The sequence below is a fragment of the Vulpes lagopus genome, chromosome 24 (assembly GCF_018345385.1).
Source record: "Vulpes lagopus strain Blue_001 chromosome 24, ASM1834538v1, whole genome shotgun sequence".
NCBI lineage: Eukaryota > Metazoa > Chordata > Mammalia > Carnivora > Canidae > Vulpes > Vulpes lagopus.
The window spans coordinates 11,838,185-11,856,565 of NC_054847.1; positions in this window are offsets into that span (position 1 = coordinate 11,838,185).

Genomic DNA, 18,381 nt, shown 5'->3' on the forward strand with positions numbered 1-18,381 from the left:
GTCCAAGTCCAAGGCGAGGAGGAAACTGATGCCTTGGTTCAAACCAGTCAGGCAGAGACCAATTCTCCAACTTTTTGTTCTATTCAGACCTTCAGTGCATTGGATGAGGCCCACCCAAACTGGGGTGGGCGATCTGTCTTACTCAGTCTACTGATTCAGATGTTAATCTCTTCCAGAAAAACTCCCATAGACACACCCAGAATGATGTTTGACCAGATACCTGGGCATCCTGTGGTCCAGTCAAGCTGACATGTAAAGTTAACCATTACACCTTAGAAGTTCCTATGTCTATCATCCTTGAACTTCTGGATCATAGAAATCTTAAACTGGCTAATGGAGGCTTTCAGGGAGGTCCTTGTGTTCTCCCACCCTTATGTCCATAGTACATCCAGTGATATTACATGCAGGGCTATTACATGCAGTAGTATTACATGCAGCGACTTCACATGCAGTAGTCAGGTAGATATTTCCTTCCTAGGCCTTTTCTAGGTTATGACCATGTATGAGACCATTGAATTTGTGATCTCTTTTCTCTCTATTCTAATATATCGTTACACAACTAGGTTAAACATGGCTTCTTTCTGTCACTATTTATTAATATCATTTGGATTTTGAGAAAATCAAAACAGAGTTCCAACTTCCAGCTAAAAGAACTCAGCAGTCTAACTATGCAACTACTTGATTTCCCACCGGTCCTCTGTCTTGAGGAAAAAGCTCACTCACCTCAAGCTCCTTCCTTACTGGAATTTTGTCCGACATCCCCTGACGGTTCAATTCTTTATCAGCCAGGACACACACCACTGGGCTGCTCTGGGTGTAAATGGTCTTCTGGAAATAGCTTAGAGTTTGAAAATATAGGTTTGTCAGGACATAAATTTTATGATTTTTAAACATAACTTAAAAGGTTTTAAAACAAATTGCTCTACCCGACAGGAATACAAGAAAAGGCAGGTTTATGACTATATAATAGGAATATAACATCCTGAGCTAAAGACTATGTAATTATGCTGGTGTTTTGCATCCTTTTTTGAAAATCTCTGTGGCAAATTATTTCAATTTCCCTGTTTTTATATGGGACACTTAAATGTTTCCAATAGGTTTATATCTTGGAGAGAGGAGGGCAAGAAGCAGTCTCAAATATTTAAACACTTTAAAAAATATGTAGTGGTCTCTGTGCTCTTGCTGCCTGGCAGACTGGAGGTGGAGGTGAGGGTTCTGGGAAGAGAGATGAGGGGCAGAGCTGGCTGGGGAGAAAGTTAGAGAAGGTGAAGCATAGACAAGGATGTCCCAGGGCTTTCTCCCTCAGGATGTCAGCAGCCACCTCTTGGCAGCGCTGGTCAATACTTAAACTTATCTCAGAAAATCCTCACTCTCTGGGAGCAAGTTCAGAATCAATCGGGGCCATTCCCAATCAATCCAGTGGTATATACAGGTCAGCAACGGGGCCTGGGATACACTGTGGCTGTCAACTGTGCTGGATTTCTTGAAGCCTCCCAGGCTAATTTAGAGGCAGATTGTTTTTCATACTTCAAAGGAATTCAGCTTTTAAAGTAAAAGTTGAAGGAGGAGGCAAGGAAGGTCCCCTAACATTCAATGTGCTCAGGTTGGCTGAGCACAGATCAGGAATTTGGTTAGTGGCACTAAAGAAATATGGATGAGAGGACCAACAAAGGGTGTGTCGTGAAGAAATGACTGCTTGATTTGCTTTGAGGAAACCTGTGTAGGAGGCCCCCAGGGATAAACTGCTTGACTAGCCGTGGGCCAGGATGTATTTGCTTTTTCAGAGTTGCTGTGGGCCAAAAGTTATCAGAACGTGATCTATGGTCGGATCATTTCTATAGGCCCCCAGCAGTCTCCGAAGCCTTGTCTTATCACCATGCCATTCCTGGCTCCTCTTCAGCGATGGCACCTACAGTTCCTCCTGTACATTCTTCTGCCCTCTTCAAAACCAGAGTCTGTAGGCAGAGAGACTTGTATGGGAAATCCACCATCTTAGCCTTCTGGGCTGCACTTGCTGGCTGCCATCTCTCTCTCAATCGAACTATAAGCTCCTCGTCAGCAGGGTGACAAAGAGGCTCTCCTTGACCAAACCGGTCAGCCTCGTCTGAGCTGTCTTCTTGACTAGGCCCTGACCTTGAGCCCTGCCCTTACCCCATTTAGTCCGGTTTGGGAAGAATCATGCCAGACCAGTTGGGTGGAAACCTCCTACCCTCCATGTCAAATTAGATTCCTCATCCCCACAGCGTCAGGGTCTTGTCTTCCTGTCCTGATTTCAGCAAGAATCCTGTTGAATCGGTCTAGCAAGAATTCTCTTTTCTGCCTGATGGTTTTGTTTTTTTCTCTTAGAGCAAAAGTTTGAAAATTTTGTTTTTTTTAAAATTTGTTTTTGTGTTTATTCAACTATAGTTAGCCTATGGTGTTCTATTAGTTTCAGGTGTACAATAGAGTGATTCAACAAATCTCTACATTACTCAGTGTTCATCAGGATAAGTGTACTCTTAATCCCCTTCATCTGTTTTACCCATCCCTCCCACTGGAGACCAGCAGTTTGTTTTCATAATTAACAGTTTTTTGTTTGTCTTTTTTTCTTTGCTTGTTTGTTTGTTTTGTTTCTTAAATTCCACATGTGAATGAAATTATATGGTATATGGTATCTGATTTATTTCACTTAGGATCATACCCTCTGGGTCTGTCCATGTTGTTGCAAATGGCAAGGTCTCATTCTTTTTAATGGCTGTACAATATTCCATCATATATATACATATACATATATATATACACACACACATATATATGTTGGAATATATATACATATATATTGTTAAAATATTTTATTTTTATTTATTTATTCATGAAATACACATAGAGAGAGGCAGAGACATAGGCAGAAGGAGAAGCAGACTCCTAGCAGGGAGCCTTATGTGGGACTAGATTCCAGGACCCTGGGATCATGCCCTGAGCTGAAGGCAGATGCTCAACTGCTAAGCCACCCAGTCACCCTGAGGATAATATGCTTTTTTTTTTTTTTTTTTTGATAGAGTAGTTCTGAGAAACTAATGTGACAATATGAGATGTCAGGCATTTCATATTTGTCCAATAAATGATTACCATTGTTATTATTATTAGTAATAAAAATGGCAAGATGACTACCTAGTCTGGGGCATGTTAAGAAGGGTATAATTCCTTGTAGAATTTGTCCACTTGTTCTAAGCCTTTTCCATTCTGTTATGGACTGAATTGTGTCCCCCAACCACTGAAGCCTTAACTCTCAATGTGATTACTTTTGGAGATAAAGCCTTTATGGGGGTAATTAAGGTTAAATGAATTCATTAGGTTGGGGCCTAATCTGACAGGAATGGTGCCCTTATAAGAAGAGGAAGAGACATGGGAGATCTCTCTCTCCCCACACTCCCACAGAGGAAAGGCCATGTGAGGACATAGCTTCTATCAACAAACCAAGAAGAAAGGTCTTACCAGAAACCAACTTTGGCACCTTGATCTTGGTTCCAGAACTGTGAGAAAATAAATACCACTGAGTGGGTAGTATTTGCTAAGTCAGCAGAACTGACTGAGACACATTTCAAGGCCCACAGCTTGTCATTGAGCTCCGTATTGTATAAAGCCCTCCTCCTTTCTCACGCTGTAATTCCCTTCCCCCCAATCCTTGTGTTCTTACTCATTCCATCTGAGTTGTTATCAATTCAAGCCGTTATTTCCAAATTTCGGCTCTTTAAAGACTATGATTATCTTCTCATCAAACTGTCTTCCACATAAAAATTGGTATTCAATATTTTGAGTTTACAATTTCCTGTGACTAAGGCACTAATTCATTTTGTAAACAGGCTTGGGATGGTTAGGAGAATAACAGAAATGACACAGACTTGGAAGACTTCCTGGAGGAGCTCTACCATGTGTTAAGAAGGGAGGAGAGTTTCACTATTTTGGCCAAAGAAAAGGTGGAAGGCTGCATTTTTTTGAGGCTCTAAGCCCATTAATGTTTGTAATTCAACTCTTAAAGGAGTAAATCCCCTTCCATGACACCATTTGGATAAGCAGATGTTCCAGTTACGTGTTGCCTAATAAACCACCACATGATTTAATGGCTTAAAATAACAATGAGGATTTATTTTGTCCGTGAATCTGAAGTCTGGCCAAGGCTTGGCAGGGACAGCATGTCTCTGTTTTACATGATGAAAGCTAGGGCAGATCTACCGGGAGCTGGAGGAATGACGTTCAAGATGGCTCATTCACATGGTTGGTGAGTCTAGTTACTCAAGCAGACTCTGGGTCAGGACCTCAATTTCCTTCCATATGGACCTCCCACAGGCTGCTTGGGCTTCCTCCCAGCATGGTAGCTGGGTTCTAAGAATGAGGTCTTAGGAGACAGAAGAAAGTGGAAGCTTCCAGTTGCTAAGGACTGAACCTAGAAATTAGCACGGCATCACTTTTGCCTTATAATCCATCAGTCAAGTTGTCATGAAGCCCAGATTATAGGCAAGTGTCTCTAGGCTCCACCTCTTAATGAGAGGCATGTCAAAGAATTTTGAGTCCATGTTTTAAATCTGGCACAGCAGATGGTATACATCAAAAGTTCTCAAACCCTAGCTATATTTTACAGATATTTTGAAGTTAAAAATAAAACACCAATGCTTGTGACCACCTCAAGAGATCCTGGTTTGACTAAATAGTGAGAGGCCTACATAGGTATTTAAAAAACTTCTGGGTGATTCTGACAGGCAAACTGGTCTCTGGGCCAAAGTTCCTATTTCCTAGGATTGGCAAAGATGGGCCATGAGTCTCAGCATGAGAATGAGTCTCCTCCTGTCATCCAGAGCCCAGGAAGAAGGATATACAGCTCAAGAAGTTGACTCAAAAGTTGTCCCAACACCACTGCCTACCAGGTAAATTACTTCCAAATGAGTGTAAAGGAAAAACTTTTGAGTAAATGGACCTGCCATTGTCATACACGCTTTTTTTTCACATTATGTTTTACCTGCAGTTTGTAAATATTACAAACAAAAATCAATAATGCTGCCATATTGCCATAATCTAATTTGTCTTTTCTGATTGTGCGAAGCATGAGTAGGCATTTGGCATCACATTTCCAGACCTCAGAGAGCAATGTTAAACATTTATAGTGCATTTAATCATCTGTCAGAAATGTTTAAAGGCATAATGTCTCATTAATAATTATTAAACCATTGAGTCGCACAGAAGGAGATGTTTCCCTCCTTACTTACATAATGACCGGTAACCACTAAAATGTAGGTCATTTGTGATGCACGGCCAGCACCTCTGATAGTGGAAATCTGCTTGAGGAAATTAATAAAAAATCTTATTAAGAGATAGGCTTTTAGAATGGAAGAAAACATGCATACGGATTGCTCACAATATATTCAGCCAGGGCAAAGTAGATGCTCCCTCCCGATTCAGAGTCAGGTTGAAATTCAGCCAGGTAATTGCTAGGAATGAAGAGATGTGAAAGGAAATGATCTTATTTGCTTTCAGAGGTTAGATAACTCATTTCAAAATGCCCAGCTTTGGGCTTTTATTCATAAGTATATGTATCATTTTATGAATCAAAGAGATACATAGTTTAGATTTGGAATGAGGCTGGGATGGAAGGTACAATCTGAAATTTTTAGGGCTTGCATTTTATTTCCAATGCTGTTTGTGAGGATTTTTTTATTTTATAAGAACTTTTAATATCAAGCAATGCCATTTTAGCTTCATATAAAATAAGAATTGAATTACAGCTGTTGTAGATCCCACCCCCATCACTCCATACGTAGCCTAGAGAATTTAAAGTGTTAGCCCTCAGAAAATTTGCAAGTTGTATTTGTCTTTACAGCAGCTGTTGTGATATCGACTCTTCTTGCTTTTCATTTTTAACCTTAAAGTTTCTTCATTCTGAGTGAAAGTGAAGCTTCACAATCTGTATAGGTGACAATTGCATGATCCAATCAACCAAGGTGGTGGGTCAAGGTTGTATGGAATCGTTATGGATGTCCCAGGCACTCAGTTTTGCTCTGGTGTGACATTCTGTGCTGCCAGCATTCTTTCAGTCAAGCTTTGGAGTCTTTCACACCTGGCTCCTTCCTATGCTTGGGCTAGTCTTTGGCACAGGTATTACATACACAACATTTGTCTTTGTTGCTCATCCTTCCAGTTCTGAGTCAATAATTAGTGACCACATCCTTTCCTGCCAGTTGTCCTTCTGTGCAGTTATTAAACATAGCATTGCCCATTGATCTTAGAACCGCTGTGGGTTGAAGCCCTTTTAGTTGCAACTCATGGGGAAAATAATCAGAACACTTGTTTGTGTCATCACATCTTACTAAGGTTTTGGGAAGGAGGACTACATTTCAAATGCCTGTCAAAATTTGGTAATATGGGATTTCATGTTAATGTGCCTGAACCAATTAACAAATTTATGCCCTTCCCTTGTCCATAAATGATTTAAAGCACTTATAAGAATACATTCAATTTTTCAAAACTCCATAAAGACATGTAGGTGAGAAATGAGAAGAGAAATTACTGGTGGAGATAGAAAAAGGAGCCAGGAAAGAAGCCAAAGCAAAAATGCAGACCATACAATCTGTTACTCTTGTAGCAGATGGGCCTCAAATTGCTCTGTAAGTATTCTAGAAACTAAATGAAAAGGGATATTTGATTGGTTATACTACTGAGTTCATGAGATTAAAAACAAACCCATCCGTAAGGAGTGCATCATTCATTTCGATGCCATGGTAAGAATAACATTCCTTCTGGGATTCTTCCCGATGAGAACACTGTGTAATGCAACAGTACTCTCAGCTTCCTCTGTGTAGATATTTGGGGCTCCCTTGGAGTGCCTCTCATTATGTTTCTTTCTTTTTTTCTTTTTTATTTTTTTAATTTATTTTTATTTTTTTTCTCATTATGTTTCTCAATGTAGACTGATAGTGTCACACCATAGCCCAAGTCAGTGGAAGCTTTTCAATGGGAGTCAGTAGAGAGGGGAAGGGGTCAGAGACTTTGTTAGCTAACAGATTTCTGCTGGTCTTACTTAAATCAGGAGTGGATTTTAGAATATCTGGATGGAAGGATAAAAAGGATAGATTTCATATATCCTCCAAAACAATTTTTTTCCTCTAAGTTGAGCTTTGGATAAGTACCCAAAGGCAGCAGCACGTTTAATGTTATACTTCCAGGTGAATGCTTAGGGTGTATGCCTTTAGTGTCGCCAGTTAAGTGTGGAACCCAGATGCCCTAACTGCCTGGCTGGAGTAAGGCTGATATGCCCTGTGAAATTGAGGGGCTGGGACGGCATTTCCCTGAATCAACCTCCATTTGGATCTCCTAGGAGGTGAGGTGTGTACGAGGGCAGAGGGCTGAGTTGTATTTTACTGTCTCTGAGCAGTTTTGCAATTACTGTCTCAGGAACATGAGAATCAAAGAAGATGAGCTGACAAATAATAGTCAGGGTGAGTCAATGCCAAAGGCAGAAGGAGTGAAGAGGTAAGGTGGCTGATCTGTGCAAATTGCCAGTTACACCTAAAGGGAGCTTTCTGAGAAAGCAATGGGTTCACTTGTCCTTTAATTCATGCAGTGCATACTGCGTGAGTACTGGTAAGCACTGTGCTGGGTGCTGGGCATTCTGATAAAAAACAAACAAAAAAAAGCAATGGCTTAATTGTCTCTTTCCATTTTTTCTGTTCTCATCTTCCACAGAGAGATCGATGTTCCTATGCCTCCCACCAGAGGTTCTGGAGCTCACAATTTGTCTTCCAGCTTCTCAACACCAATGACCTTCAGAAAACAGAGGGTCAAGCCTACTCCTCTGTGTTCTGATAATGACAGAGGTTCTGGTGTCAAGAAGAGCATTGCTTTCATTTTCTCATTCTTACATCAAGTAATAAGATGATGGTTAGGAATTACTGTCAGCAACACAGATATGAGAGGGTCATTCTAGCTTTCTTGCTAGAATAATTGTTGGGAAGCCATAGTTTTATGCTGAGTGATTTTGAGACCTAATTACTGAATCTGAATGGCTATGTTTTAAGTGTCAGTAATAGTAGAAAAAGATCCTTTATTCTTAAGGGCCAGCAGGGAATGAGCAGTACAAAATGTTCTCATTAAAATTTCCCTTCTCTTTTTAAAATAGAGGATCAAAGACTTCCCAGAGTTCCCATCATTTAAAAGAGATGTATACATACATGAGGAACGACACATAAGAAGACTCAGATCTTTACCACGGCACACAGAGTCCACAGAATAAGAGAAAATTCAAGCTGGAAGGCAACGTCTAGCTCAACCTCCTCATTTTGCAGATGAGGAAACTGTCCTAGAATGGGGCATCACTTATAAATGTCATAAGGTTAACGGCAGAGCAAGTATTGAGTTCAGTGCTCCTCTTTCTGAGTTTAGTGGCCTGTCAATAGTCTTCAGTACATACCAATTGTCTCATTCTTCCTTGCTCCCAGAATATTTACTTGATGGTTGTCATAACGTCCCTAGCCCCAGGGGCATAGAATGGTCATTGTCATGGTAAGCATGTTCCCCTTTGCCAGCCCAGATGCTCTGGAATATGATATGTAAGAAGAGGAGCTTTTCTAGTGCACTTTGGAACAGTTCTGCCTCCTGGGGAGGAGGGAGGCACTTGAGAACAGAGACCTTGGGCTAATCCTCCCTTTACTTTGTCCTTTGGACACTGTCATGGAAGACACAAGGCTTCTAGCTATGACAACTCCCCTTTTGATTGTAAGAAGAGTTGGTTGTCATTTCCTTGAAGTTGACAGAGTGGAAAGATGAGATCAGTCTCACCCCTGTAGATATTATTGATCTTCTGAGCAAGCCTGTGGCTGATCACACCTTCCCATTAGATTAGCAGAACTCTTCTTTGATTTAAATCAGGCAGGAGGGACGCCTGGGTGGCTCAGCAGTTTGGCTCCTGACTTCGGCCCAAGGTGTGATCCTGGAGACCCGGGATCGACTCCCATGTCAGGCTCCCTGCATGGAGCCTGCTTCTCTCTCTGCCTGTGTCTTTGCCTCTCTCTCTGTATCTCTCATGAATAAATAAATACAATCATAAAAAAAAAAACAGCCAGGAGTAATGCCTGGTATGTTCTTTTTTTTTAAATTTTATTTTTTTATTCATGAGAGAGAGAGAGAGAGAGAGAGGTAGAGACACAGGCAGAGGGAGAAGCAGGCTCCATGCAGGGAGCCCGCTCCCGCTCCCAGGTCTCCAGGATCACGCCCTAGGCTGAAGGCGGTGCTAAACAGCTGAGCCACTTGGGCGGCCCTCATGCCTGGTATGTTCAAGAATAAATGAGGGGCCAGTGTGCTTGGAGACCAGTGAAAATAGAAGATGAGGTTAGGAGGTAAGGGGAGACAAATCAGGCAGGATTTTGTAACATGGTAAGAGCTTAGCTTTTACTCTGTGAATGAGAAGCCATTGGAGAGTGAGCAGAAGCATGATGTGTTCTGACTCGTGTAACTAACTGAACCACTGTGGCTGATATGTTGAGAATAGACTGTAGGAGGTCAAAAATAGAATCAGGTAGATCTGTTGAGACCTTATTGACATAATCCAGGGGAGAGATGGGTGGTAGCTTAGACTAGGAGAGTGGTGGTAAAAGTGGAGAGAAGGCATCAGGTTCTGGAGATATTCTAGAAGTAAGGAAATTTTCTTTCCTTCTTTCCTTTCCTTTCCTTTCCTTTCCTTTCCTTTCCTTTCCTTTCCTTTCCTTTCCTTTCCTTTTCTTTCCTTTTCTTTCCTAAGAAAGGCAGACTGCTACTTGCAGCATCTCATTTGGATGAGTATGGAGTCTTGGAAACTCCACTACCCTGTGTTTTCCTGTGAATGGATTTTGAGAGCTTGTTTGGAGGCTCCAGAGGGGAGCACAACTGCTTGGATACCCTTGACTGAAGAAGGGTCCTCCTTTATCAAGGAAGGTTGTCCTCTTTTATCAACAGTGCAGCTTTAAAAGGGATGCACATGGAATGGTGAGGAAGGAAAGAGGCACCTGCTTAGACATACAGATCAGCCCAATCAACCCTGGAGATCAATGGGGTGACAGATATTGCTGCCAGCTTACCTTCACATCCAGAACATTTCTTGATATAAGAGGATATATCTCTATCAATTGCTTAATTCCTCACTTTATCTGTCTATATATCTATGAGAGAAAGGGGGGTATCTAGAATGACTACTAGATTTTTGGCCTAAGCAATGGGAGGATGAAGATGCCACATACGAGATGGGGAAGAACAGTTTCAGGAGGAGCAGTTTCACGAAGCAATTAGGAGTTCTGGACACATTAAGTTTGAGGTACCTATTATACTTATCAGTAGAGATGTTAAGTTGGCTGTCAAATCTTAAAGTGGAGTTCAGGGGAGAAGTCATGCTAGAGATTTAAGTTTGGGAATTTTTATTACACTGGTTGTATTTAAAGTCATAGCACTGGACATGATCTGCAGGGGGATGAAGATAGATAGGAAAGAGGAGAGACCCAGAAACTGAACTCTGTAGTAATCTAACATTTGAAGGTAAAGTGAACCTGGAGACTGAGAATGAGCACCCAGGAAGGTAAGAGGAAACACAAGGGAGAGGGTGATCCTGGAGGCCAAATGATAACTATTCAAGGAGGAATGAGTAACTGTGCCAATAAATTCAGATCAAATTGGCTCAAATCCATTCCATAATATAAAGACAAGCCCAGGGTTTCCTCCTCCTCCTCATTTTTCATTTCTCCTCATCCTTCTTATTTTTCTTCTTCTTTAGAATGATAGAGAGAGATGGTGATGGTGTGTGGGGGGGAGTGGCAGAGGAAGAGTGAGAGAGAGAATCCTAAGCAGGCTCCACAAGTGCAGCCTGATGTGGGGCTTGATCTCATGACCCTGAGATGATGACCTGAGCTGAATTCAAGAGTTAGATGCCCAAACAACTGAGCCAGTTTCCATTAGAAGGAAACCCAAGCACCTCTGGATTTCCTTCAAATATTCTCCAGTTGTCTTGGATGGGGGGAGATGCTTGCATTTCTCCAAGATGGATGCCTCTGACTTCAAGGTCTATTTGTGTAGAGTTCTTAATCTCTACTTGGCGTTTTGACTCCTCTGTGCACTGCCCGATTTGCTACCACACCACTATACTGGAGACCAATCTACCCTCCCTTTCTCACTATCTTTAGGCTTTGTTCAGTAGACTGGTAGATTTAGGGATACCTAGGATTGGTAACATCACAGGGCACCACAACATACAGTGGAATTCATAACTGGGATAGGCTAGGTTATGCTGTGGTAACAACTCTAAACAGCAATGGCTTAAACCAACAAGTGTAACTCATCAAATGGGCATATAGGATTTGTTTAAGCCACTTCATATGTTTTATACATTTCAAAATATATATGTACATTTTGCCAGAAAAATAAGTACAGACAAATATGGGTTCTACATAGCAATATGAATTCAGAAGTGTTTAGGAATGACATTATATTGACACCTGCAACTTAACTTTGAAATGTATCCAAAAATAAAATGGACTGATGAATGGATAGAGAGATGAAAGAATGGATGGAAATGAGACAAAGCAAATATTGCAAAATGTTAATTGTAGGATCTGGGTGGTGGCTACAAAGATGTTCACCATAAAATTCTTTCGATTTCTGAATGTTTGAGAATTTCCATAAAGGAATGTTGGGAAAACAACTATAGCTCATTATACTCCATCAAGGGTCAGCAGGGGATTCTGCTCATCATGGAAACTCAGGGTCCTAGGCTGGAGTAGTCACTGTCTCAAATGTTTTGGATCACAATGGGAGAGGAGAAGAGAACTCTAGAGGCAATGAAATGTACTGAATAGGAAGGGATTCGTGTCTTTTTAGAGAGAACTAGTCATATGGCTCCACTCAATTGCAGAGTCTGGGAAGTACACCTCAACTGTGTGCCCAGAAATGGAAATACTGAAAACAGTGGGTGATTATCACTAATGACTTCTGCATGAATGGCTAGATGTCCTTGTTCTTTAAAGCAACTTGGTCATTTCCACCTTTGGAGAGTTGTCACTGACAGCATTTTCTATCCAAATTCTGCCTCTTGCTGTGTTTGTAGGGGCCTCATTTTCCACTTCTACCTAACATACTTCTTATACTCTTGTTAATTTCTTTTTTTAAGTAGTTTTCCTATGAAAAAATATATTAATTTATTTCAATTCAATTATCATACAATGTATTATTAGTTTCAGAGGTAGAGTTCAGTGATTCATCAGTCTTATATAACACCCAGTGCTCATTACATCACAGGCTCTCCTCAGTGCCCATCACCCAGTTACCCCATCCCCCATCCACCTCCCCTCCAGCAACCCTCAGTTTGTTTCTTATGATTAAGAGTCTCTTATGGTTTCTCATTACTTTCGTGTAACTAGGGGTGGTGGAAGGGGAAGAGGGCGGGTGTTGGAGGGGAATGGGTGACGGGCACTGAGGTGGACGCTTGACGGGATGAGCACTGGGTGTTTTTCTGTATGTTGGTAAATTGAACACCAATAAAAATTAATTTAACAAACAAACAAACAAACAAAAAAAATAAAACAATGAATTCTCAGGGTGCCTCGGTGGCTTAGTCAGGTAAGCATCTGCCTTTGGCTCAGGTCATAGTTTCAGGGTCCTCGGATCAACTTTAGGTTAGGCTCCCTGCTCAGCGGGGGGTCTGCTTCTCCCTCTCCCTCTGCCCCTCCCCTTGCTTGTACTCTCTCTCTTTCATAAATAATAAAAATAAATATATATATTTTTTAAATTCACAAGGTCACAAACAGTGAACTCTGTAGTTTCAATTCTTCCGGGCTATGCCTACTGGCCTTCAAGTCCCTATCAAAAAGGTCCATGAAACCTGATTTGCTTACTTAATTTTCCCTGAGAGGAATTTTATGGTTATTTTCAAAGTAATCAACACCTCCCCTGCTTCCCTGCCGCATCATGTTGCCCATAGCTGGGAAAAACTGTCTGTGGATCCTACCTCTGTAACGTGTGACCACAGTCTGTGGCAAGGTGACATAACGCTCAAGAGCCTGAAGTCTTCAGACACATTTCCTGGGTTAGGTTCTGTCTTCCCCAGTTCCTGGCCTCTGACTTGGGCACATTGCTTCTGTATTCATCGAAATCCTCATCTTTAAAATGGGGCTGCTAATAATATTCCCCTGGGGTTGTTATGAGAATGAAATGAGTTAATCCACTAAAGTGTTTATCTTGCTAAGTAGCAGCTATTATGCTTACTAGCAGTAAGTAACCTTAGGCAGACTATCGAACTCTTCAGAACTGTTATGTTTTTTCTACATATAATAAAACTCCTGATGACCCTAGCCACTTCATCAGACTCCTTCTTTGTTAATTTTTTTTCTGTTCATGCACTGCTGGGAGAGTTACACGTGCAATACATACCAGGATTCTGTTCAGATTGCAATTGCCCCAGAAGGCAATTGCCCAGCATTTGCATAGCTCATTGTTGAGGCAGACTGCTGCTTGATAAAGACTTGATAATGAGGAAGATTATAAGCATTGGGCTTAGGATCTCCCTTTCTCCAAATGCCTTCTGGATTCAATCTGAAATCAGGAACAACTAAAATGTTTGAAAGTTTTAAAAAGGTGACAATTACACAGTCAAGGAGACCATTAGAGAGACCTATATCGAATTCTGATACACTTTTCCTTCTGTCTTTCCTTCCTCCACCTCTAACACATCAGTCTATGCAGGCACTATGCTAGGCTCTAAAGGTAAAGTGGTAAACAAAATAAAATAGTTCCGGCTCCCTTGGGGCTTATAACTAATGGAAATGCCTGACAAGCAGTCAAGTAACTATAGCCCAGCTTAGCTGGATCAGAGTAGAATGAGTGGAAGTTATTGAGTTTATCACCCCGAAAATGTTTATTATAAACCTCCCTAACCATATCATACCCATCTTAAGTAACAGACATAATTTTTTTTCCAGTTCTTTTTTTTTTTTTTTTCAGTTTCAGAGGAAGAATTTAGTGATTCAGTTGCATAGAGCACTTGGTGCCCATTCCATCAAGTACCCTCCTGAATGGCCATCACTCAATTTTTCCTTGTTTTCACCCACCTCCCCTCCAGCAACCCTCAGTTTGTTTCCTAGAATTCAGCATCCCTTATGGCTATTTTAGAACAGGTAACCTTGTACAATATGCAGGATATTGTTACAGATACTTTATATCCATCAATTTATATTGTTCTATAGCTTCTTTGGGAGGCGTTTACTTAATTATTTCTCCATCTCTCCATCTGTGCATCTATCCATCCTTCCAAACTTATTGAATACCTCATACATTTTATCGAGGCACTGCACTAGAAATTGAGTATAATGATATATGGTTCTAGACCAAGAAAACCTCGCTATCAAATAGGAAATGATAATAGATAAACACATAGTTATTTTATTTTATTTTTTTTTTTTTAAATTTTTTTTTAAATTTTTTATTTATTTATGATAGTCTCACAGAGAGAGAGAGGCAGAGATACAGGCAGAGGGAGAAGCAGGCTCCATGCACCGGAAGCCTGACGTGGGATTCGATCCCGGGTCTCCAGGATCGCGCCCTGGGCCAAAGGCAGGCGCCAAACCGCTGCGCCACCCAGGGATCCCACACATAGTTATTTTATAGTAATAAGTATGATGTAGGTGTGCCTTCTCAGGGGAGAGAGTGTTTCTGGTTATTTATTGTTTTTTTTTTTTAAGATTTTATTTAATTATTTATGAGACACACAGAGAGAGAGGCAGAGACATAGGCAGAGGGAGAAGCAGGCCCTCTGCGAGGAGCCTGATGTGGGACTCAATTCCAGGCTCCGGGATCACAACCTGTGACAAAGGCAGACACTCAACCATGGAACCACCCAGGTGTCCCCTGGTTATTTGTTGTTATGTAACAATTCATTCTAAACTTAGCAGCTTAAAATAAGAAGAGTCATATGTTATCAGTAATGGTTTCTGAGGGTCAGAAATTCAGGAGCAATTTGGTGGGGCAGTTCTGGATCAGAGTCTCTATGAGGTTGCGGTCAGGTGGTGGCTGGGGCCTGCAGCATTGCAAAGGCTTATTCACTCATGTGTCTGGCTCCTGTGCTGAGAAGACACAGCAGTTGGGGGCTGGAGCAGCTGGGGTGGTTGGTGACCTTTGGACATCTTTCTGCATTGGTTTGGTTTCTCCACATAGTCTCTCCCCTGCTTGGTGGCTTCTTGGTAAGTGGACTTCTTATGTGATGGCTCAGGGCTCTGAAGATGTATCTCCAAAGAGGGCACAAAACATTATTTTTCACTGTTGTCATCTTTTATAAGGTAAGACTTGACTCTAGGCTTTCATGCATTCTATTTGTGGAAACTGTCACAAAGCCTTGCTTGCGGTCAAGGGAAGGGGAAGTAGATTCCACCTCTTGATGGAGGAGGAGGAACAGGGGAGCAGGCTACCGGAAGAGCATGCGAGACTACAGATACTGCTATAGTCAATTTAGCATCTGTCCATTGCTGCAAATACTTTTCTTAATGGGAAGGTGTGCAGGAGCAGTGCCAAGGTGTGGTGATGCTCGGTCATGGTTTAAGGATGAGTAGGAGTCGGCAATCTGGATTAGGTAGGTAGGGCATGTTTATTATTTCCACTTTGTAAATGGGGAAACTGACATATAGGAGTTGATAATACACCTAAGATCGTGAACATTCCTAATGGAAATGCTGGACGTGGTTTCTAGTCTCCTGAACCTCAGTGTGGTTCTCAAGATAGCCAAGAGAGTGTCACCCATGCATGGGACATTTCCTCACCCCAGCTCCAGGAGGTTGATACTCCAGGAGTCGGAAGTGAGGGCTTTTGTTTACCAGAAGGCTATTAGATACTCTCTGTGAGCTCTTTGATTCTTAAATCGATTATTTAATTAACAAAGACTACTTAACACAAATTCCCAGATACTGGAGATTCTAGGAAGTATGCTTGAATTTAAGGAAGAAAGAAAAAAACTTTTACTCCACAGAGTTAATTCCTTAAGGAGTTACTGAGTGAATTGATGAATTGAGCTGGTAACTTATTCTTCTCCCTCCCTCTCCCCCCCACCTGTTTTCTGTAAACCTTTGGAGATGATTGGATGAGGAGAGTACTCTCCTTAGGGATCTTCAGGTCAAAAAGTGTTTACTGAGAATGCAGCACCAGAAACTGCGTTATAGGTTGAGAGAAGAAGTGCACATGCCAGAGAATTTCCTTCCCCAGAGCTTACACATAGTTAGTCTGAGGGTCAAGCAGGAACCTCTGTGTCTATAATGTGCGTGCACTGCTCTGCTGGTATTGAACGGGGGCCGGGGGGAAGGGCTGTCCTGTAGGATGGGAAGGCAAGCAGGGTGAGGAGGGATGTGCAGACATTCCCCAGGCATAGGCTGGCGGGAAACAGGCAGAATAAAACATAATCTTTTGGGATTTCATGCAATCCAGGATTAACTGGACTGGTAAGAATAGTGAATACAATTAATTTGCTTTCCTTCTGGCCTAGTAGATTCCACTTGCCCACTTTAGTAGGTTTCCTTAGCCAGTGTCTCCCTGCACCTTTATGGATCCGATATAGGACTAATATATTTTCTCATTTGCTTCAAAAGAGGAAAAATATTATAAATCTATAAAACGAGCATTAAAGCATGGGCTGCATTTCAATACCCGTTGTTTAGTTTGTAGAGCTGAAGTTGTACTTTATCAATATTAACCTCTCAAGTTGGTTTGGGTTTGGGATGCATGGAGTCCTCAGTTTTGTAGGGCTTGCTTTAATTATTCCAGGGAAAATGTAACTACACTTGTAAAAATTGTATTTTGTCTTTTGTTTTTGCTGTGTTAAAATAATGACATAAAATTTGCCATCTTAACCATTTTTTAGGTGTACAGTTCAGTAGCATCGAATGCATTCACATTGTTGTGCATCTGTCACCACCATCTATGCCCAGAACTATTTTTTGTCTTGGAAAACTGAAACTCGATACCTATTAAGCAAGGACTCCTCATGCCCCCACCTCTCCAGCCTCTGGCAAACACTATTATACTTTCTGACTTTATGATTTTTAGAAAAGATTTTATTGATTTATTCATGAGAGACACAGAGAGACAGGCAGAGGGAGAAGCAGGCTCCCTGTGGGGAGCCCAATGCAGGACTTGATCCCAGGACCCCGGGATCACACCCTGAGCCAAAGGCAGAACTCAACCACTGAGCCACCCAGGTGCCCCTGACTTTATGATTTTTAACTACCCTAAATACCTTGAAGTAAGTGGAATCACACAGTATTTGTCTTTCTGTGGCTGGCTTGTTTTCCTCAGTATAATATCTTCAAGATTCATTCATGTTGTGGCACATGCAGAATTCCTTTCCTTTTTTTTTTTTTTTAAAGATTCCATTTATTTATTCATGAGAGACACACAGAGAGAGGCAGAGATACAGGCAGAGGGAGAAGCAGGCTCCATGCAGGGAGCCTGACATGGGACTCCATCCGGGTCTCCAGGATCATGTCCTTGGTTGAAGGTGGTGCTAAACTGCGGAACCACCCAGGCTGCCCAATTCCCTTCCTTTTTAGGGCTGGATAATATTCCACCATATGTATCTATGACATTTTCCTTGTTCATTCATCTGTCTGCTCTTGGGCCTGCATCCATGTTTTAGCTCCCCTGAATAATGCTGCTATGAATATGGGTGTACAAATCTCTCTTTGAGAGACTGCTTTCAGTTCTTTGGAGTATATTTGGAACAACGGAACTGCTGGATCATGTGACAATGCCATTTTTAATTTTTTTTTTAAAGATTTTATTTATTTATTCTTGAGAGATAGAAGGAGAGACAGAGCCAGAGACACAGGCAGAGGGAGAAGCAGGCTCCATGCACCGGGAGCCCGACATGGGATTCGATCCCGGGTCTCCAGGATCGCGCCCTGGGCCAAAGGCAGGCGCCAAACTGCTGCGCCACCCAGGGATCCCCCCATTTTTAATTTTTTGAGGTAGCCTCCATACTGTTTTCCATAGTGGCTATTTCATTTTACATCAACTATACTTTTTAAGTGTGTTTTTTATTTGCAGTCTCCTCTTTAAACTGGAAGGCTGCGTCTGGCTTCCACAGGAACTTCTCAGTTTCCAACAAACGTGATCTGTGGCCACTGGGGACAGCAGGCTCAGGGGTCCTGCAGCCATCACCACTGGAGCCTCCTCGCTGGGTTAAAGGTTCCACATCTCTCTATCTCCTGGGATGCTTTCTCAGATAATTCTCAGAGGTCTGCCTGTGTTGGGTCCTTAAATGTGCCTGGGTCATCACCACATGTCATGGCAAGACTGTTACATCAGAAAAAAAAGCCAGTCACAACTTAAATGCCCGACAATGGGGGAATGTCTACATAA